We start from the raw sequence: 23,960 nt of genomic DNA on the forward strand, positions 1-23,960 counted from the left end.
TCAAGGGCTACCAATGAACTCATTTCTTATGCATCCTCCAGAGATCAAATGTTAGTTTTTTTGAGTCAGTCTCATCAAATATAGATAAAATAGAAACCATCAAACTTTGTCAATAATTCAAGCAATAACAACTAACTTTGTTGTTAGTACCAGGCTAAGTGCTGGGCTGTGGGGAAAGTACGACTTCATGTGGAAGATACTATTATTCACTCCATTTTGCAGATGAGGAAACTGAGGCATAGAGTGATTGAATACCTCACTCAAGGTCAGTGTCAGAGCCACCATATGAATCCATGCACATCAGTCCAGCATCCTCACACTTAACCACTTTGCAATATTGCCTGGACTGTGGTGTTATAGTTAAGAGCTTGGGCTTTAAATTTGAGGCATGAAGTTTGATTTCCAGTTACTGGTGCTTATATCCTTAAGCAAACTACTAGTCTCTTTGGGTCTTAGTCCCAGTGTGGGTAAAGTAGGTAAAAAATAATTATCTCCCTCACAGAGCTTTACAAAATTAAGTGAGACACTATATTAAAGCAACAAATCTAGCATGTGGCATATAGTACTTGCTCCATAAATGTTAGCTTTTATAATTAACATTAGCACTATACCTTCCCTATTCACTCTGTCTGTGTCTATTTTTCTCTCTTTTAGCACATGTAGGCTGTGGTGTGCTGGTAAATGTTTAACAACAGCTTTTTCTTTTCTTTTTTTTTTTTTTTTTTGAGTTCAAGTCTTGCTCTGTTGCACGGGCTGGAGTGCAGTGGTATGATCTGGGCTCACTGCAACCTCTGCCTCCCGGATTCCAGCGATTCTCCTGCCTCAGCCTCCAGAGTAGCTGGGATTACAGGTACGTGCCACCACACCCAGCTAATTTTTTTGTATTTTTAGCACAGACCGGGTTTCACCATGTTGGTCAGGCTGGTCTCAAACTCCTGACCTCAAACCATCTGCCCTCCTCAGCCTTCCAAAGTGCTGGGATTACAGACGTGAGCCACTGTAACCGGCCTAACAACAGCTTTCTGAAATTGTTTAAAAGACCTCATTTGTAATTTTTTATGGATTTCTGCTGTGTTAATAATTCTCCCACCATGGCCAGTTTTGAGCTACAACTGGCTTGTAAATTTCCTGAAAATTTAACACTGAGCTCTTGAGAGCTGGTAGGGGCAGCTCCAGGGTACCATCACATGTAGGCCTTGCTGGGAAACCTGGCCTTCCAGCACTCTTTTTCTAATGACAGCCTCAAAACACATCCACCTTAACTCTGCTTAGGGTTCAGGAAGGTGACTCTGAGCCCTTAAAGAGCTTCCTGACTTTTGCTCGTGCATTCATGCATTCAGAAGATATTACTTGCACTCCTGCTATGTGCTCTCTGGAAGCACTTATTCAAAAATGAACACCTGCAGGCTGCCCTGTTGAGTCTGCTTTGTCCTTGTGTACATTCCTGTCCCTGTCCAGGGAGCCTCCTCTTTCCTCCTCAGCCCTTCCTTCCTTCCTCCCCTTCTGCCAGCTTCTTTACTGGGAATGCAAGCTTCGGTCCTGGTGGGCTCCTCTTCCTCTGTACTCTGTGACAGAGACGAGAAGCTGTCCCTCCCAACTCCCTAGGGCCCAAGGAAGTGCATGTGGTTTAGGTGACACCCTCATGGTTGAACAAATATTTGTTTACCAGTAGTATTTTATGCATATTTGTCTTTCCTGTACAATTTTTGCTTTCCCTGGAGGTAATACTCATATTTTTTTTGTTTGCTAAGTATTTTCTTTTTTTTTTCTTTTTTTTTTTATTATTATACTTTAAGTTCTAGGGTACCTGTGTGCAACGTGCAGGTTTGTTACATATGTATACATGTGCCATGTTGGTGTGCTGCACTCACTAACTCGTCATTTACATTAGGTATATCTCCTAATGCTATCCCTCCCCCTTCTCCCCACCCCACCACAGGCCCCGGTGTCTGATGTTCCCCTTCCTGTGTCCAAGTGTTCTCATTGTTTAATTCCCACCTATGAGTGAGAACATGAGGTGTTTGGTTTTCTGTCCTTGCGATAGTTTGCTGAGAATGATGGTTTCCAGCTTCATCTATGTCCCTACAAAGGACATGAACTCATCCTTTTTTATGGCTGCATAGTATTCCATGGTGTATATGTGCCATATTTTCTTAATCCAGTCTATCATTGATGGGCATTTGGGTTGGTTCCAAGTCTTTGCTATTGTGAATAGTGCTGCAATAAACATACGTGTGCATGTGTCTTTATTGTTTGCTAAGTATTTTCTATGATGATCATAAATTCAACCTAAAGAATCCCTAATTGTGAGTCTCCTCTCAATACATTAAAATATAAAGACGTTCTTTTCTTATTTATTTATTTATTTATTTTTTAGAGACAAGGTCTTGCTCTGTCACCCAGGCCAGAGTGCAGTGGTGCAATCATGGCTCACTGCAGCCTTGAACTCCCAGGCTCAAGGGATCCTCCCCAGCCTCAGCCTCCCAAAGTGTTGGGATTACAGGCTGGAGCCACTGCACCCGTCCTTAAATACTTAGACATTCTTTCAGCTTCCCATCGGCAAAGTCCCTGCAGATTCACTGAGCTCTCCAGCTGGACCTGGTTTTCCCCTGGCCTCAGCAGCAGCTTCTTGCTTGGGCTCTCTCTGTTCTGTCTCCCAGGAGCCCCTTCACCTCCTGCTGCTGCTGGTTCCCTGCTGCCAGACTCTCAGCTCTTCTGGTGGATTACATTAGTCAGGGGCCTCCTCAGACCTTTGCTGAAAATGCTTTCTTCTGCCCTTACTTTTAACTGATAATCTGGGTGTGGGAGTCTAGGTTGCAAGTCATTTTTCTTCAGAATTTTGAAGACACAGTTTCATTGTCTTCTAACTTTCAGAGTTGCTGTCGAGAGGCTGGGCGTGGTGGCTCACGCCTGTAATCCCAGCACTTTGGGAGGCTGAGGTGGGCGGATCACTTGAGGTCGGGAGTTCAAGACCAGTCTGACCAACATGGAGAAACCCCGTCTCTACTAAAAATACAAAAATTAGCTGGGCGCGGTGGTGCATGCCTGTAATCCCAGCTACTTGGGAAGCTGAGGCAGGAGAATCGCTTGAACCTGGGAGGCAGAGGTTGCGGTGAGCTGGGATCACACCATTGCACTCCAGCCTGGGCAACAAGAGCAAAACTCCGTCACAAGGGACAAAAAAAAAAAAAAAAAAAAAAAAGAGTTGCTGTCGAATCATCCGATGTCATGATTCTTTGCCTGAAACCTATTTTATTTCTTTCTGGGAATTTGTTTTCTCTTTGTCCCCAGTTTTCTGAAATTTCACAACAATGTGCCTTGATGTGAGCCTGTTTTTCATCCATTATTTAGAGTGCTCTGTGGACTCAATTAAACATGTCTTTCTGTTTTTGTTTTTTTGAGACAGCGTCTCGCTCTGTCACCCAGGCTAGAGTGCAGTGGTATGATCTCGGCTCACTGTAACCTCTGCCTTCCAAGTTCAAGCGATTCTTGTGCCTCAGCCTCCCGAGTAGCTGGGATTACAGGCACGCACTACTATGCCCAGCTAATTTTTGTGTTTTTAGTAGAGATGGGGTTTCCCCATGTTGTCTAGGCTTGTCTTGAACTCCTGACCTCAGGTGATTCGCCCGCCTCAGTCTCCCAAAGTTCTGGGATTACAGGTGTGAGCCATCACACCCAGCTAAAAATATCTTTCTATCCTGATAAATGTTATTGAATTATTTCTTGTGGTGGCTTTGTACTGTTGTCCTAGCTAAGCTAGAACTAGGCCTCCTCGTGTTTCCTTATCTGTATGGTGTCAGGCTACTGTTGGCCACCAAGGCCATTTTGTAGCAGATTTGGAAGCTAGAAATGAAGTGGCAGCCATATTTTATGCTCTGAAGGTTGGTGTCCAGCACCAGGCCCTGATGCACCTGCTGCCTCACCTAACTGGTTTGGGGCAGCACCTGGACTCACAGCTCCATTAGCTCTACCATAACTGTTCCTTTAGACACTGCAAGTTCTTTGGCTGGTGTGTGTGTGATTCTGTGGTGGAGGAGAGGGTACCGGATTCTACTGTAGATCACCCGTGGCATTGAGGTTGGAGGCAGTGAGAAAAAGACCTGGGTTCCAGTTTGTCTTTTTGGATTCCACTCTGTGCCTGCTCTCATCCACATTCAGCTTTCCTTCCCAACTGCCCAGTCTATGGAGATTTTAGGCCCAATGCTGGTTACAAAGGCAGCAGTCTGCAGAGACTGCCCCACCAGGTTCACAATTGTATATAGTCCAGCTCCCAAAACAAATCCCTTATCCTATATCACATGTCATGGCTCTCTTCATACCCTAACTGATTCATTTCTTTAATGATTTCCTCCCCTTCGTTTTCTGTATTCTTTCTTTCTGGGACCCCTATTAATTGAAGATTAATCTCCTGGATAGGTCCTCCATTTTTCTTATTACCTCTCTCTTATTTTTTATCTCTGTCTTTTTACTCTACTTTCTAAGAGAATTCCTCAGTTTTGTCTTCCAACAGTTCTATTCAGTTTTAAATTTGTGCTAAATTTCCAGGAGTTTTTTTTTGTTGTTGTTGTTGTTATTCTCTGAATATTCCTTTTTTATAGCATACTGTTCTTTTTTCAGGAATGCAAAAATCTCTTGACACTAAAAATAGTAATGATAGTTTTTTTTAAAAAAGATTTCTTCTTTATATACTGTTTCTACTTCTTTCAACATACTTCTTTATTTATTTATTTATTTTTGAGACAGAGTCTCACTCTGTCGCCCAGGCTGGAGTGCAATGGCACAGTCTTGGCTCACTGCAACCTCTGCCTCCCAGGTTCAAGCGATTCTCTTGCCTCAGCCTCCTGAGTAGCTGGGATTACAGGCGCACGCCACCACACTTGGCTAATTTTTGTATTTTTAGTAGAGACAGGGGTTTACCATGTTGGTCAGGCTGGTCTCAATCTCCTGACCTTGTGATCTGCCCGCCTTGGCCTCCCAAAATGCTGGGATTACAGGTGTGAGCCACTGCCCCCGGCCCAACATGCTTCTTTAAATGTTTGTTTTAGTCTCTACCTTTCGTTTCGCTGTCCCCAAGTATCTAGTGAGATAAATATGTTTGTTCATAGTTAAGAATGAGGTACTTGGCTGGGCGTGGTGGCTCATGCCTGTAATCCCAGCACTTTGGGAGGCCGAGACGGGCAGATCACGAGGTCAGGAGATCTAGACCATCCTGGCTAACACAGTGAAACCCCGTCTCTACTAAAAATACAAAAATTAGCCAGGCATGGTGGTGGGCACCTTTAATTCCAGCTACTAGGGAGGCTGAGGCAGGAGAATGGCATGAACCCAGGAGGTGGAGCTTGCAGTGAGCAGAGATCACACCACTGCACTCCAGCCTGGGCAACAGAGCGAGACTCCATCTCAAAAAAAAAAAAAAAAAAAAAAAGAACGAGGTACTTACTGGTAGCTCTGAGTGTGTGGGGCTTATTGACCCTGATGTTTGCAGTATGCTGATCTGACTGACTCCTTCATTGGGAAACTTCTGATTTTTCTTTCTTTTTTTAGCATTTAAATTACCATATTTTATTTGAAACTTAACAGTGAGCTACCTGGTGATTTAATCTAGGGAAGCAAAGACTGAGAAAAGAAAGTCATATTTCACCTTGGAAGAGAAGACTTGACTACATCTAATTTCAGTTCATGAAGACTTATTACCAAAGCCACACATTAAATTATTACACTTATTCAAAAGAAATATATAAGTGAGTGAGAAACAAATGAAAAAAAATCAAGAAGGATGCTACTTCAGCGATATCCACCAAGGATTTTTAAGTACTGCTTAGTAAGTGCCATGTATTGCTAGTTGGCACTGGGGATAAAATTGCAAAAAATATAGAAATGGTTCCTGCAGTCATAAAGCCCTTAATTTAATCTTATTTTTTGCATTGTGGCAATAACCATTAATTGTTCACTGTTAGAAGTTTATAATTTAATGTATTATTATTTGAAGAAAATATAGAAATATATTCATATGATCTCAGAGATTTTTTGACATAGTTATTCTCAACTGGGTAATCAAGTAATAAGAGATTTTTTTTTTCACTCAGCAAGCATTTATGGAATATATATTCACTATTCTAGACTAATAGCAAGACTGGAGATCTTGTTTAGGAAGAAGCAGTCCCTGTTCTCCAGAATTTGCAAAACCATAAGAAAGTACCTACTTTAAGCTATCTTTATTTTTTTTCAGCAAGCAGTCATTCTGCCAGAAAAATTTAGTACACAAATACAGGATAATATATGGGACACTTCTGATTTTTCTATTTTGGATCTTTCCTCTTGGGTTGGTCAGATTCCCCAGAGAAGGGATTCTAGTCTCCTACTGATACAGCTCCAATGAGTGGAGGAACACCAGGTTCTTTGCCTTGAGTCGAATTAGAAAAAACGACACCGACACAAGTGGAGTAGTTTTAAGGAGCGGAGAGTTTAATAGGCAAGAAGGAAGGGAGAAGACAGAAGGAAGAAGCTTCCCCATACAGAGACAGAAGGACAGGGGCTCCAAAGCCGAAAGCGTAAACGCCAAGTGCAGTGGATATCAGCCAGGTATTTGTAGAGGCTGGAGGAAGTGGTGTCTGATTTGCATAGGGCCTTTTTTTTTTTTTTGAGACAGAATCTCCCTCTGTTGCCCAGGCTGGAGTGCAGTGGCATGATCTCAGCTCACTGCAACCTCCGCCTCCCAGGTTCAAGTGATTCTCATGCCTCAGCCTCTCGAGTAGCTGGGATTGCAGTTATGCACCACCACGCCCGGCTAATTTTTTGTATTTTTAGTAGAGATGGGGTTTCACCATGTTGCCCAGGCTGGTCCCAAACTCCTGAGCTTGGGCAATCCGCCCACCTCAGCCTCCCAAAGTGATAGGATTACAGGTGTGAGCCACCGCTCCAGGCCTGCATAGGGCTTAAGGAATTGGTTTGAGCAGGCATGTCATTCACGTAAAAGCTGACCTTTTCACCCTAGCCTTTTAATATGCAAATGCAGGGCGCCATGATGTTCTACACACGTGGGGATATATGGGGGTAACCATGTTGCCAGGAACATATGGGGCAAGGGCAAGAAGGCAAAGAGAATTGCCGTGTTTGGGTGGACCCAGTTTCTAATGGCCTTCATTTGCATATCAAATGTGCCGGCCTGGCTCCAAGAGCTGCTTTAAAAACGAAAACTTCCCAAGGACCCCTTTTCCTCTCTATCTGCCTAAAATAATTTCTTAATAACTCCTACAGCACTACCAGGAGAGTACAAGACTGGCTGCCAGCTTTCTGGGAACCAAGGTAGGAAAGAAGCTGAAGCTGGAGTGTGGGGGGGTTGTGTCTTAGCATTCAGTATGTCAACGTTGCTTAATCCCTGTTTTTCCGTGGTGCCTTTACCTTCAGCTGTAGATTTCTCTCCAGCCCAGAGTCTTCCCATTCTACCCTCTTCTGAAAAGAAACCTAAATCTTCTACTGAGGCAAGGACATGGGGAGTCACTCCTGAAGTGGGGGAGGGGATCTGGGCTTTAACAGCTTTTTTTCTTTTGAGATGGAGTCTCGCCCGGTCGCCCAGGCTGGAGTCTAGTGGCACAATCTGGGCTTACTGCAACCTCTGCCCCCTGAGTTCAAGCAATTCTCCTGCCTTAGCCTCTCGAGTAGCTGGGATTACAGGTGTGCACCACCACTCCTGGCTAATTTCTTTTTTTGTATTTTTAGTAGAGATGGGGTTTCACCATGTTGGCCAGGCTGGTCTCGAACTCCTGACCTCAGGTGATTCGCCTGCCTTGGCCTCCCAGTGTGCTGAGATTACAGGCGTGAGCCACCACGCCTGGCTTTAACAGCTTCTTAAACCAAGTTTTAACCAGCACCCTGCTTTTAGCTCCACTCTACCCCTACTTTAGGAGTTAACCAGTGCTCCCTATTCCTGAGCCTTTGGGGGATGTATAATCTGGCTGCCCCTTGGCTTTCTCCACACCTGACTTAGGAGTCAACTTTCTCAAGTCTGCAAAGTCAGTTGATATTTATCCCTGCTTCCAAATTTTTGTCAGTGTTATCTCACTGTCTATTTTATTTACTTTGTAAGCTTATTAATTTCTTCATTCATTGCTTTATTCTATAAATATTTATGAGCCCATAATATGTGCTAGACATTCTTTGGCTCTTAAAAAAAAATAAATTTAGGCTGGGTGCGATGGCTCATGCCTGTAATCCCAGCACTCTGGGAGGCTGAGACCGGCAGATCACCTGAGGTCAGGAGTTCAAGACTAGCCTGGCCAACATGGTGAAACCCCGTCTCTACTAAAAGTCCAAAAATTAGCCAGGCATGGTGGCAGGCGCCTGTAATCCAAGCTACTCAGGAGGCTGAGGCAGGAGAATCACTTGAACCCGGGAGGTGGAGGTTGCAGTGAGCCAAGATCATGCCACTGCACTCCAGCCTGGGCGACAAGAGTGAGACTCTGTCTCAAAAAATAAAAATTACTCTTTCTTTGCTATACCACACAGATGTAATCAATTTACTCTTTTAGTGGAGTTTTAGATGTGTACAAACACAGTTATGTGTATTCAATCCTCCATCTTTACCTGGAAATCAAAATCTTTTCTAAATCAGTTAAAGAGGGATAATATTTAACCATGGGATTGGGAGAGGATTAATTGAGATAATGGAATGTAAAGTACTCAGCACAGTGCTCAGCACATAGTAAGTGCCCCAAAAATTGTAATCACTATGGTTATTATTTTAGTTTTTACTGTTCTAAGGTAGAACCAGGCTAGGTATGGTGGCTCCTGCTTGTAATCCCAAAGCATTGGGAGGCCAAGGCAGAAGAATCATTTGAGGTCAGGAGTTTCATATCAGCCTGTGCAACATAGTGAGACCCTGTCTCTACAAAACAAAATTTTTTAAAATTAGCCCAGCATGGTGGCATGTACCTATAGTCCCAGTTACTTGTGAGGCTGAGGCAGGAGGATCGCTTGAGCCCAGGAGTTCAAGTCTGCAATAAGCACCACTGCACTTCAGCCTGAGGAACAGAGCAAGACTCCATCTCTAAAAGGGACAGGAAAGGGGAAAGGAAGAAAGAAAGAAGTGGAGGGAAGGAAGGATGGAGCAGTCTGCATGGTTAATAATTATATAAATGTTTTGTTGAGGATAGTTATGTTCAAGTGGATTAGGTACATTGTGGATTATGCTGCGAATTTTAATTTTTGGCTGACCTCTCCCATCAGGCCATTAGAGGTGTGCCTACAGTCTTAGCTTAAGAATACCCCAAATGCAATTTCGACAGTAACTCTGCTATGGAGAAGAAATCTGATAAAATGGTCCAAAGTCAGATAGACATCACTTTGAAATTTTCACTGCTGGTCCCCTCCATTAACATGACACTTGAAATTTGTTCGATAAGTAACACTTTGCAAGACACTGCCACGATGCTTCTCTGTTGAAAATTCCTTTCCATTGAGCATCACTCTGTCTTATTTTTATTTTTTAATAGAGACCACTGCAATGGGGTCTTGCAGCGGGGGAGAAAGAGTGGACTCAACTTCCTTACTCTGTCTTTTTAGAAAGAGTACCTGGGCTGGGTGCAGTGGCTCAGGTCTATAATCCCAGCACTTTCGGAGGCCAAGGCAGGAGGATTGCTTGGGCCCTGGAGTTTGAGACCAGCCTGGGCAACACAGTGAGACTCCATCTCTACAAATATAAAAAATTGGCTGGGTGTGGTGGCTCATGCCTGTAGTTCCAGTTACTCAGGAGGCTAAGGTGGGAGCATAGCTTGAGCCTGGGAGGTTGAAGCTGCACTGAGCTGTGATTGTGCCACTGCACTCCAGCCTGAGTGACAAAGTAAGACCCTGTGAAAAAAAAGAAAAGAAAAGAAAGAAAGAGAAAGAGAGAGAGAGTGAGCAGCTGGTCTCCTTTGGGTCTCTAGGCCTTCATGGCACAGGCTCTATAGCAAAATATTATAATAATGACAATTTAAAAAGAGGGAGAGGGAGAGAGTATTTTATTACTCAGGAAACTGAAGCCCTAGAAAGTAAAGGTTCTTGTTTATTGATGGGTGGCTAACAAGCAACTAAGCCAGGATTAGAACACAGAGTTGCTCCCTTTTTTCCTCCCTAGTTCTGCTAAGTGAGAAGAATCAAAGATAGTCCTGAACTTCCATTGGATAGTCATGATGAAGTCTAGGAAATAAATGGTTTCTGTGGTCCAGGAATGTTTTCGGTCTCTTATGTGATTGCAGTCACATATTAGTGAGGGCTGCAGTCATCTGAAAGCTTGACTGAGACTGGAGGGTTTGACATGGCTGACTCCCATACCTTAAAGTTGGTGATGGCTTAGGGCTCCTATATGTGTTACCTCATGCTGTGTAACAAATTACTCCTGAATTTAAAGACTTAATGATATGGTTTGACTGTGTCCCCACCCAAATCTCACCTTGAATCGTAGTAATCCCCACATGTCAAGGGCAGGGCCAGATGGAGATAATTGAACCATGGAGGCGTTTTCCCCCATACTGTTCTCATGGTAGGGAATAAGTCTTGTGAGATCTAATGGTTTTATAAATGGGAGTTCCCCTGCACAAGTTCTCTTGCCTGCCGCCATGTAAGACGTGACTTTCCTCCTCCTCTGCCTTCCACCATGGTTGTGAGGCCTCCCCAGCCATGTGGAACTGTGAGTCCATTAAACTTCTTAACTTTATAAGTTACCCAGACTCAGGTATGTCTTTATTAGCAGTGTGAGAACAGACTAATACACTTAAAAACAATAATTTTTTAAAATAAAAAACAGGATGAGGGTATGGGTAGGTTGATTGCAAGATAAAACCTTTCTAGGGCTGGGCACAGTGGGTTCACACCTGTAATCCCAGCACTTTGGGAGGCCAAGGCAGGCAGATCGCTTGTGCTCAGGAGTTTGAGACCAGCCTGGGCAACATGGTGAAACCTCATCTCTACTAAAAATACAAAAAATAGCCAGACATGGTGGCATATGCTTATAGTCCCAGCTACTCAAGAGGCTGAGGCAGGAGGATTGTTTGAACCCAGGAGGCAGAGGTTGCAGTGAGCCAAGATCATGCCATTGCATTCCAACCTGGGAGACAGAGTGAGACCCTGTATCAAAAAAAAAAAAAAAAAATTTCTAGGAGACGGCCTGGGTACCTCTAAAGGCACCAACAGCACCAAATGCTGATAAGGATGCAGAGCAACAGGAACTTTCATTCATTGCTGCTGGGAATGCAAAATGATACAGCCCCCTTGGAAGACAGCGTGGCGGTTTCTTACATAACTAAACCTACTCTTACCATATGATAAATTGCACTCTTTAGTATTTACCCAAAGGAGTTAAAAACTGATTTCTGTACAAAAACCTGAACAGGAATATTTATAGCAGATTTATTTATAATTGCCAAAGCTTGGAAGCAACCAAGATGTCTTTAAACAGGTGAATAGACAAACTGTGGTTCGTCCACAATGGAATACTATTCAGAGCTAAAAAGAAATAAGCTATCAAGCCATGAAAAGACACAGAGGAAACTTAAATATATATTGATAAGTGAAAGAAGTCAATCTGAAAAAGCTGCCTACTATATGTTTCTAACTATATGACATTCTGGAAAAGGAAAAGCTATGGAAACAGTACAAGATCAGTCAGTGGTTGCCAGAGTTTACTGGGGAGGGAAGGAAGGATGAATAAGAGGAATGCACGGGATTTTTAGGGCAGTGGAAAGATTCTGTATGATACTGTAATGGTGGATCCAAGTCCTTACACATTTGTCAAAAGTCATAGAAGGTGCAACACAGAGTGAAGCCTAATGTAAACTATAGACTTTGGTAAGTAATAATTTATGAATATGGGCTCATCAATTGTAACACATACACTGCACTAATGCAAGAAGTTAATAATGGAGGAAACTGTGAGAGAGAGAAAAAAGCTTATATGGAAACTCTGTACTTTCTGCTTAAGTTTTCTGTAAATCCAAAACTGCTGTAAAAAATAAAGTCCCAGCCCTGGCAACATAGTAAGACCTCACCTCTACACAAATTTGAAAAATTAGCTGGGTATAGTGGCATGCGCCTGTAGTCCCAGCTATCTGGGAGGCTGAGGTGGGAGGATCACTTGAGCCTGGGAGGTTGAGGCTGCAGTGAGCTGTGATCACACCACTGCACTTCAGCCTGGGCAACAAGGTGAGACCCTGTCTCAACTCAATAACTCTGTAAATAACTCAATAAATAAGTCTATTAATTTTTAAAAGGAGGGGGGCATGTGGTAGGTTGGTAGTTTTCCGACAACACCTTTCTAGGAAACATAGCCCAGATGTCACTGAGGACTTTGTGCCACACATTCTCTAAACGAATCAATCTAGAGGCAAAGATGCTGTAAGGATAATGATGTACTTGGGATAATATAATATCTGCAACCTCCTGAAATGCAGGCCTGGCTTGGGTGACTTTGAGATTGACTGAAGATTATTATTTTATTTATTTATTTATTTATTTATTTTTGATACGCAGTCTCTCTCTGTTGCCCAGGCTGGAGTGCAGTGGTGCAATCTCGGCCCACTGCAAGCTCCGCCTCCTGGGTTCATGCCATTCTCCTGCCTCAGCCTCCTGAGCAGCTGGGACTACAGGTGCCCGCCACAACGCCCAGCTAATTTTTTGTATTTTTAGTAGAGATGGGGTTTCACTGTGTTAGCCAGGATGGTCTCAACCTCCTGACCTCGTGATCTGCCCGCCTCGGCTTCCCAAAGTGCTGAGATTACAGGCATGAGCCACCGCGCCCGGTCAGATTATATTTTTAATACATTTGAGCCATTCATCTTTATAAGTTTTGTCTTCCTTTCTCTCTCCCCTCTGTTTATTGTCATTATTATAATATTTTGCTATGGAACCTGTGCCACGAAGGCCCAGAGACCCAAAGACCAGGCACTCTTTCTAAAAAGACAGTGAGGCTGGGCACAGTCACTCACGCCTGTAATCCCAGCACTTTGGGAGGCCGAGGTTAGCAGATCACTGGAAGTCAGGTGTTCGAGACCAGCCTGGCCAATATGGTGAAACGCTGTCTCTACTAATAATACAAAAATTAGCCGGGCATGGTGGCGGAGGCCTTTAATCCCAGCTACTCAGGAGGCTGAGGCAGGAGAATCACCTGAACCCGGGAGTTGGAGGTTGCAGTGAGCTGAGATCTCGCCACTGCACTCCAGCCTGGGTGACAGAGCGAGACTCCATCTCAAAAAAAACAAAAAAAGAAAGAAAAAAAAGAGTGAGGGAATTGAGTCCACGCTTTCTCCCTCACTGCAAGACCCCATTGCAATGGTCCCTATTAAAATAAATAAATATAAATAAATAGAGTGAGTCACGCTAAATGAAAAAGAATTTTCAACAGAGGAGCATTGTTGAACAAAGCTAGTATCGGTAGCCCCAGTCCCACACCTACCTTAATGACTCACTCCATCACCTTTAGATTGGAAGTACAGCTGAGGGCACTCAGCCCACAGAGATTCCTGGGAAGGCAGACGATACCTCAGATAACCTAACTGGCTACCAACAGCTGGCACTGCCCCAAGTAAACCTCAGGGAGGAACTGCACCTGGCTGTGGCATCAGGATCAGTCCTTGGCTGGGGCAGAAATAAAGTCCTTGGCTGGGGCAGACATGTTGCTCAGTGGTTTATGAGTCTTACACATTTGTAACTGAATATATCCTAACATGGTGAAGAAAGAAATATAGCTGGCCGCGGTGGCTCACGCCTGTAATCCCAACACTCTGGGAGGCCGAGGCAGGCAGATCACCTGAGGTTGGGAGTTTGAGACCAGCCTGACCAATATGGAGAAACCCTGTATCTACTAAAAATACAAAAATTAGCCGGGCATGGTGGCGCATGCCTGTAATCCCAGCTACTCGGGAGGCTGAGGTAGGAGAATCGCTTGAACCCGGGAGGTGGAGGTTGCGATGAGCCGAGATGGCGCCATTGCACTCCAGGCTGGGCAACAAGAGCAAAACTCTGTCTCCAAAGAAAAAAAATAAAATAAAATAATATAGATATAGATATAGATTATATATATATTATATTATATAATATATATAATATATATATATATTATATAATATATATAATATATATTATATATTATATATAATATATATATACTATTATATATATAATATATATAATATATATAATATTATATAATATATATAATATAATATATATTATATATATTATATATAATTTATATATAGATTATATACAATTTATATATAAATTATATATTATATATTATGTATAACATATATATTTTATATATATATATATATATATAGAACAGAATAAGAAAAGTCCTGAGTGACATTTCTTTTTTTTGACATAGGGTCTCACTCTGTTGCCCAGTCTGGAGTGCAGTGGCTTGATCAAAACTCACTGCAGCCTCAAACGTCTCAGCTCAAGAAATCCTCCCACCTCAGCCTCCCAAACAGCTGGGATCGCAGTTGTGCGCCACCACACCTAGCTAACTTTTAATTTTTTTTGTAGCGATGGGGTCTCACTATGTTGCCCAGGCTGGTTTCAAACCCCTGGGCTCAAGTTATCCTCCCACGTGGGCCACCCAAAGTGCTGGGATTACAGGCATGAGCCACATACCTGTACGTGGGTGATATTCTGAATGTCTGCAAGCAGGTCAAAGAAACACAAACAAGCTGACTATGTGTAAGTGGCCAAGGGTTTAGGGAAAACCAGTGTGTGCAAGCAACAGAGCTCTTGGAAGCTCCCCGGCAACTGAACCCCCATAGATGCTTGGGGATCTCTCCACTGTAAGAATCCTGATGGAAGGACCTACTTCTCACTATAGAAGCCCATCCTTCCCCTCTGGAGGTTATGATGAGGCCAAGTGATTGATGCTGCCACTGGGACTCAGGGCCTAGGACTGGTGATGCAGAGAAGCAGGAAAAGAGAATTCATCCTGGGTAGTGGCAGCCATGAGCAGCTGTCAACAGAAGCAAAGCTGGTGCCAGCATCCAGTGGTGTTGTGATGACACTGGTATCCTCACCAGGTGGGGACTGGGGTCCATTTCCCTTGATTCTTGCTTGTTTTCCAAGTTTAATTCTTTACTTTTCTAGCAATTCTGTGGGCTACCTTGTAACCCCTAAACAAATCCTTTTTCTGCTAAACCATCAGAGTTGTTTTCTGATCCTAGTGAAGATCCCAACTGACTAGGCAAGGTGGGTGGTCAGTACTGCTAAGAAGAGGACTAGTCAAGACTGATCCGGGTAGAAGGCTGTAAAGGTCTCCTGAAAAGAAACTGCCTACATGTCAAGTGCAAGGGATCTGGGGACAGACCTTCCTGGATTGAACCCCAACTCTGTCATTTGCTGCCTGAGTGACCTTGGGCAAGTGATTTAACCTCTCTGAGCCTCAGTTTCATCTGTAAGAGGGGTTTGACCATAGGACCTACTCCTCGTACATCCCTATCACTGATGAGATGATTGAATTAGATGACACAAGTGGAGTTCTAGTTCAGATTCTGGCACAAAGCTGGTCTTTAGGGAATGGTAGTTATTGTAACTAACTTTAGCTCAAGAGGTGAGCTTCCTGACAGGGGACTCCATTACAACCTTTCTTGAATCTATTCATCCTCCCTCTTTGTTCTTCATTCACAGCAGAAAGGGAAAAATTCCTGATGTGCAGTGGGAGAAATTTAAGTTGGATCCAGGCAGACATGTGCTGGTAAATGTTTAACAACCAGCTCTACAGGAAAATAAAAGCACTGATCCGCGGCATTTGCGGATTTCCACCCCTCCATGGCTGATTTCAAACAACCAACATGATGTTGCTGAACAATGGAGTTGGGACGAGATGTGTGCAATTGGCTCTTATGAGCCAGCACCAGTACACCACTGGACTCAGGGGAGGATACCTTTAAAATACTAGGGACTGGGGAAAAAACAGGTGGTTCCTAAGTTCTGAGGAAGACTGTCAAAAGAAATTCCTCAAGTACTGTTGAGAGGATGGGGGATGAACTCACATTATGCTTTGACTTAAAACTCCAGAGTTCTCTTTAAATGATAGCCTTTAAATCCTCCCTCCTGCTCCCACGTACAGCCAGTCAGGTCTCTGGCTCTATTTCTTCCTTAAAATATCCCCTGCAGGCCGGGCATAGTGGCTCATGCCTGTAATCCCAGCACTTTGGGAGGCCGATACGGGTGGATCACTTGAGGTCAGGCAGATCTTGAAAGACCAGCCTGGCCAACATGGTGAAACCCCGTCTCTACTAAAAATACAAAAATTGGCTGGGCGTGGCAGCATGTACCTGTAATTCCAGCTACTGGGAGGCTGAGGCAGGAGAATTGCTTGAACCCTGGAGGAGGAGGTTGCAGTGAGCCTAGATCATGCCACTGCACTCCAGCCTGGGCAACAGAGTGAGACTGTGTCTCAAATAAAAAAAAAAAAAGGGAAAAAGAAAGAAATAAAATATCCCCTGCATCCATCCATCTCTTTCGCTTCATGGCCCCCATGGCCACCCCAGCCCATGGGCTCAGACTGTCAACTCTGAAATACTGCTCCTTGTCCCTGCCCCTTCCCACCCATTCTGTACTAGAATGGACCAGCCATGCCACCCCTAAGCCAGCATTCATTGCATCATCCTCATTCCAGCTTCACTGCCATGTGGTTCCAGGCTTGCTGTCCCATTCATTGTAAGTGCTGCTGCCTGGCTGTCCCAGCTTTCACCTGGCCCCTCAGTCTGGAAGTGGTCTATGTGTGAATCTCAGATTTCCTGCTTACTAGTGATACGCTCTTGGGAAAATTACAGAACACTTTCTGAGCCTTCACTTCCTTACCTCTAAAATAGTGATAATGAAAGAACTTTCTTAGGGATGTTTCAAAGGTCAAACAAAATAGTTCTAAAAAAGGCTTGGTAAAATACCTGGCCCCATTGTAAATGCGGAATTGAATATTGGCTCAATGACGATTCTGATGATAAGTACTGCTAGTACTAATGGTAAATGGTAGCTAGTTGAAGGATGATTTTCCTCCTACCTGAATTCTACCCCACTCTCCTTTGCTAGTCCAATGCCACTTTTCTTTTGGCTTTAGTTCTATTTTTTCTGATATACTTTTTCTCTGCACTCATTAGCTCCTTTTTCTCTGAGCTTCTGAAGCAATTACACCCTGCAGTGGAATATTTAATTCAATATTGCCCCTGACTATTCCCTGTTGATGTCAACCTTGTCTTCCTGGCTCATCTTTTTCAGCTTGCAGGGAGCAGCCTGTCTCTATCATCTTCTCCCCTGGAGGGTCTTGGATCAGCAGCCTCACACCAGCAGCCAAAGCGGCTGTGGCTGTGAATGGTACTGAGCTGTGTCTGGTATTTTGCCTGCACCATCTCATTTTATTTTTTTTCATTGAGCCAAGATTTATTGAGCACCAGCTATATACTGGGCACTGAGGCTACACAGTGAATAAGACAAGAGCCTCTGTCTTCCAGGAGCTCACAGTGTAGCCAGAGGAGCTAACCCTGAACACACAATTACCCAAACCAATGTCCAAAGATGGACCATGCCCAAGAGCTGTGGAGGGGAAAAAGAAGGTATTCCAAGAGGTTAGAACAGGGGCCTGATTCAAAGAGGGGCAGGGGTCTAGGCAGGAGTTACTGAGGGGAAGAGATTTCCCAGGAAGCTCATATTCTGGGGGCCAAGTGGAATGGCTGAGTGCTGAGGATCTGAGATAGGCCCAAGCAGCTGGAGGGGCAAGCAGGAGGGAGAGCAGCCCGCAGTGACGGGCAGGCAGGCAGGGCCAGGGCCTGCAGGGCTTCCCAGGTGGGTTGGGTATTTGGGTCTCTATCCTAAAGTTGGCAAGCATTTAATTCTCAGAGATCTTAGGCAGTAGCATCCATTATCAGCTCCATTTCATAGCGGAGGAAATTGAGACCCAGAGAGATGAAGTCACTTGCCTAGGGTCACACGGCTAGTCACTAGTCAGCCACAAAGCAAAGGCCAGCGTTGCCAAACACGCCGCCTGCTGAGTGATTGATGGCAGCACTGACCACTGTGAGCCTGCCCAGCTGGCCTTCCCATGGGCTATCTGGAACGCACCCTCTAATTGGAGCTTTCCTCCAAGCAGGGCCAGCCTGAGGCCCTCTCAGAAGCACTGAACCAGTTTGGTGGGAGTAGAGATGTCAGCGGTTCTGATGTCATGACTGGCTTTGAAGAGCTCAGCTCCCACTGCTGCCTCCATTCCCAGCCCCTGGGGACTGCAGTGAAACTCTCTGGGTTGTGTTTTGTTTTCCCCAGAAGTCTGGGGCCAGGGTACTGAGAAAGGGAGGAGGGTGGTTTATGGTGAGCCGTGTGATTTTTCAGGATTTAGCTGGGACATTCTTGGCCCAGAAGCCAATACTGGTACAAAGAGACCTGAGGAAGCGCCACATCCTGGTTCTCCGGGAGACAGGATGTGCTCAGGTATCTGTGAAATAGGCTGTATTTGTCTCTCAACTCCTCTGAGTCCCCTTTCGTCTAAGGCCTCCTTCCTTTCTTAGTGAGTCCCCAGGGAGATTTGGTCTGGAGCCCTTTCCTTGTGCCTCCCTGGGGCCTCAGCCTTCCCAGCCAGGCCTCCAGAGGGCCCCTCCCCAGACATTAACGATGCTACTAGGTGATGATGACACCTCCAGGGTCAGACCCCAGGCAGCAGGAATTTCAGGCACCAAATGGAGGTGGCTTTTTGGCCCCCCTCGAGTCAACCTGTCACTCTGAGGAGAGAATTCTTTTTATTTCCAGAGTCTTCGTTGGTAGGCAGATTTATTTTCATCCAACATTAAAACCCCTCGGTTTGTGGAGAGGAAGGAGCTTGAAGCTCAGTGTGCCAGAGGGGCCAACGGAGCAGGGAGAGATGGGAAGAAAATGAGACAAGTAACCCTCTTGCCTGGCGTCCTGCCAGGGAAAGTCCTCTGCTCAACCCTGATCCTGGGCCCTTCTGCCACGGCATGACCAGAGGCCCTGGGTCAGGCTGCCCTTTATGGCCTTCCCATGGCCCTTCCTTCCGGCCACTTGACCAAATGCCCCTGCATGCGAGGGGGGTGCGCTGCTCTCCAGCTGGTTTGCCAAGGACCCCTACTCCCACCTCCCTCTATAAAAAACTCAGCACCTCTGGGGCCAGAAGAGGATGTGCAGCAAATTCCCACCAACAATTTTGTCTGAGGGACAGGAAGGTTTGCTGACTTGTCGCCCTAAGGATTCGCTCTTTGCTTTTCCTTTTGCAGTTTGGAATCTATCTGTTCGCAGCTTCCCTTTGGCTGCACCATGTTGTGGGTCTTAGGCTCCATCAGCATTTGGTCAGGACAAGTTGGCCCATGGTTTCTCTGATGCAGAAATTGTGTCAACAGGTCCCAGGAGCCAGCGATCTGAGCCTGCACACACACACACACACACACACACCCACACCCACACCCACACCCACCCATCCCCGCAAACAATGCCTTCAGCTCACCCTGACCTCCCTGTCTTCTTTGTATCCTTCCTGACTTTTTCTGTCCTCTTTACCCCACTCTAGCTCAGGGCCTTCCTGGCTAATCTCTGACCTGTACTCTGCCTCTCTAATCCATCCTGTAAATGGCTAGCACATTAATTTTCCCAATAATAATTATAGCTAACATTTGGTGAGCGTGTTCTGTGAGTCCAGTGTACCAGAAACTTGCATTAAGTTGTCGAGTATTATATCCATTTTGTAGTTGAGGAAACAGACAGGTTGAGTAATTTGCCTAAAGTCAGATAGCTAATAAGTGGCAGTACTGGGATTTGAACAAAGTCAGTCTGGATGCAGAGCCTGCGTGCTGATCATCACTAACGCTGAATTTCTTTTTAAACCTTTTTCTAAGTGTTTATGATGAATAAAGCATTAGGCCAGGTACTGAGGCCATTTAAACATGAGTAAGATTAAACTTGCTTCCTCCTGCAGTTCTGGCCCCAGGGAGTTGACTTGTCTGGGAAGACGAGTAAGACGAGTCTAGAAACAGCCTATGCAGGAGAGGGTAGAGAACCTTTCACAGAGAATGTGCACACAGAAGGCCTTTCCCACAGAGGATGCAGAAACCACATCTGGTTTGTGAGAATCAAAAGTTGGCCGGCATGGTGGCTCATGCCTGTAAACCCAGCACTTTGAGAGGCTGGGCAGATCACTTGAAGCCAGGAGTTTGAGACAAGCCAGGAGTTTGAGACAAGCCGGGCCAAGAAAGCGAAACCCCATCTCTACTAAAAATACAAAAAAGTTGACTGGGCGCGGTGGCTCATGCTTGTAATCCCAGCACTTTGGGAGGCCAAGGCGAGCGGATCACGAGGTCAAGAAATCAAGACCATCCTAGCTAACATGGTGAAACCCCATCTCTACTAAAAATACAAAAATTCAGCCAGGCATGGTGGCATGCACCTGTAATCCCAGCTACTCAGGAGGCTGAGGCAGGAGAATCACTTGAACCCGGGAGGCGGAAGTTGCAGTGAGCTGAGATCGTGCCACTGCACTCCAGCCTGGGCAACAGAGCCAGACTCCATCTCAAAAAAACAAAAACAAAAACAAACAAAAAAATTAGCCAGGCGTAGTGGCACCAGAAAGTTAGGAAGAGTTCCAGGGAGGCGGGTGGGTGGAGGATAGTTTGGAAAGTCAGATAGGGCTCAGGGTCCTGGGGGTGAGGAAGTACCAGATGGGAGCAAAGAGGGTGAATGTGATGCCCGGGAACCACAGGACAAACCGAGATAGAAATGCCCTGACCACAAGACACAGATCCCTGAAAACTCAACATGGAATTAAGGTTTAGTTTTATTTTAAGACAATGGGCTCTGGACTGTCTGGGTTCTCATTTCTGCTCTAGCACTTACCAGCCCTGTAATCAAGGCAAATAACGCAACCTCCCCCTTGCCCACATATCAGTTTCCTCATCTGAAAAGCGGGCAAATTCAGGGCTAGGACCAGGGAAGGTGAGCAAGACAGGTGCTGTGAGTATAAAATTTAAGGGATACCCCCCAAAACCTCAGTCATCAAGATGAATAATACTTAAATGCAATATTTTTAGAGAGTCAAAATCAATGCAAAAAAATCTGCGATGAACAAAGCATCAAACCTTTAAATAAAGGAAACTCATACCAAGCCAGCCCGGAGCCTGAAGCAAAAGAAAAAGTCAGTAATAATGATCCTGTCTTAAGATAAAGGCACGTAGGCCGGGCACAGTGGCTCACACCTGTAATCCCAACACACTCATCTCACCTTGGTCCCGGCCCTGATTTGTAACACTAGGTATTGGGTGGCTGCAAGGATTAGACAAGATTGTGCATGTTAAGTGCTGAGTGTGCATCTGGCAGGAAGTTCCTTGTAGAACTTGGGGATCCAAGGCCTGTGTTTTGAGGTGAGATGGAGCTGTGTTTGAACACCTGCTCCACCACTTCCCAGCCATGAGACTTGGGCCACAGCCTGTTTCCTCATCTATAAATGGTGAGAGCACCTTGTTTGCCGGGGCTGTTGGATGACATGGGATGAAAAAGGCAAACTGTCTCACACAATGCCTGGCACAGAGAGTCAAACGATCATGCTTGTAGCAGATGCCTGCGTTCGCCAGCAAGCATATGTTGTATCTGCACATGGAGGCTTTCTGCTTGCTCCTGGTAGATTATCGCACTTGCCGGCTTTTCTTTTCTAATAATTTTTCATTTTATTATTGGGGTGCGAGATTTAGCTGTGTTCCATGGGTCTAGCCGCCAAGTCCTGCAGTCTCGCTGTATTCCTCTGTGCCATTCACCCCTGCGACCCTCTGTGGTGCTGCTCCTGACCAGACTTCCAAACTCACAGGAACCTGGCTGCCCTGACTAGCAGCCCTGTCCACCCCTACCTTTTCTCTACCCAGGCCAGAACTGGGTTCTGGGCTGGATTATTTGGTGGTATTATCACCTAAATGATGGAGTCCTTGGCTTGGCCTTCACAAGGCTCAGAGAGCCCTATTCATTCCAAGCTGTCACTCCCCCTTGCTCTGTGCCCCTGCTCTGCTTCCCCACCACCCCTCTACCTCTTTGGTGGGAACACTGCCCCCTTCCCCAGGTATTGGCCGCCCACCTATGACATCTTCCTTTGTGGTGCAGCTGTAGGTGCTCTTTGCTTGTTCCCAGACCGAACCACTGGCATAAAATGCCATTGTCATTAAAGCAATCCCTTAAAAAATCTACCCTGCCACTGCCTAGCCACAGGAGGAGGTCCCAGAATGTTACCTGTGAGACCAGAGGAGCCATTTCCCATTGTATTACCCTCAAGGCCTTCTCAGAAATGTAGCCTGGAGCCTGGACAGGAGGTAACATGGTGCTTCTCCCACATTCTGAGGGTTCCCAGAGGTAGGCCAGCCTGGGCTAGAGTCCGGGCTCCACCTCTTAGTAGTTGTGTGACCTGATCAAGTCACTGAATGCTCTAGCCTGTGTCCTCATCTGCAAAAATGTGCTGATCTCAATGGCTTGCTGTGAGGGCTAAACAGGAAATCAGTGTTTGCACCCATGTTATTTATTTGTATTAACTCATTTGGTTAGAACATAAATTGGAAATAATCCCCTCACTTATGTGACAAAAACATACTTGGCATGTACTATGTGCGAGGTAATGTTCAAGGTTGTATGAGGAGACCAGGCGCAGTGGCTCATGCCTGTAATCCCAGCACACTGGGAGGCCCAGGCAGGAGGATAGCTTGAGCCCAGGAGTTTGAGACCAGCTTGGGCAACAGAGCAAGCTGTTTATTAAAAATAAATGAATACATAATTTATTTAAATTAAAAATAATAATAACTTAATTAAGTTTAAAAAGTTCTATGAGGAGATCTAAGGATAAGATACAAATCCTGCACCTTGCAGTGATCAAATGGAGGAGGAAAGAAATATGAGCAAAAGACTGTATGGCAAGATAGAACTGTGAGGTGTCTGACACTTAGTAGGCACTCAGAAATATTGGTTGAATAAATCAAAGAAAGAAAACCAGGCAGACATTAAAAATTAGGAGATATTTGGCCGGGCACAATGGCTCACATCTGTAATCGCAGCACTTTGGGAGGCTGAGGCGGGTGAATCATTTGAGGATAGGAGTTCCAGACCAGCTTGGCCAACATAGTGAAACCCCGTCTCTACTAAAAAAAAAAAAAAAATTAGCCAGGCGTGGTATCAGGTGTCTGTGATCCCAGCTATTCAGGAGGCTGAGGCATGAGAATTGCTTGAGCCTGGGAGGTGGAGGTTGCAGTGAGCCAAGATTGCACCACTGCACTGCAGCCTGGGCAACAGGGCAAGACTCTGTCTCAAAAAAAAGAAAAAAAAATTAGGAGATGTTTTGTGAGCAATCAAGCAAGGCTCCCTGGAAGAGGATGAATTTAAGCTGTCAGAGGTCAACATCATTTTAAAAGGGTTTTTGTTTTGTTTTATTGTTGTTGTTGTTTAGCAGGCACCAGAGATACAGCAAAGTATATGAGAGATACTCTTCATAACTTCAAGGAGTTTACACTTTATGGGGAACATGAGTAATAGCAAATACTTCAGACTCACTAATTAATCTCCCCAAGTATAATAAGTGCAAGGCAGCGGTACAGGGTGCTGGGGGACTATAAACTGAAACACAAGAACTGAGCACTGAATTTTTCTCTTTCCTGCTGTATTTATAAGCTAGATCTGACGGATTTTTTAAAAAATTTACAAATAAATTTCAAGCTTTATCCCTTTTTTTGAATAGGTATTACTTGCATATGATACAAAATTTAAAAACACAAAAGGGTAGAGCATGAAAAGTCTCCATACATCCCTTCCCCAGAGGCCAGTGATGTTGGAATTCCTTGTGTATCTTTCCGGAAATAGTCTCCCCACAGTCAAACACACTCATGTATAATTACAGAAGTGGGAGCATGCCATACTCACCAATTAACGCTTATTTTTCTTGGAGATTGTTCCATATTGGAAAAAAATCTCTATGGCTGCATAAT

This window comes from Pan troglodytes, chromosome 4, assembly GCF_028858775.2.
Source record: "Pan troglodytes isolate AG18354 chromosome 4, NHGRI_mPanTro3-v2.0_pri, whole genome shotgun sequence".
Lineage (NCBI taxonomy): Eukaryota > Metazoa > Chordata > Mammalia > Primates > Hominidae > Pan > Pan troglodytes.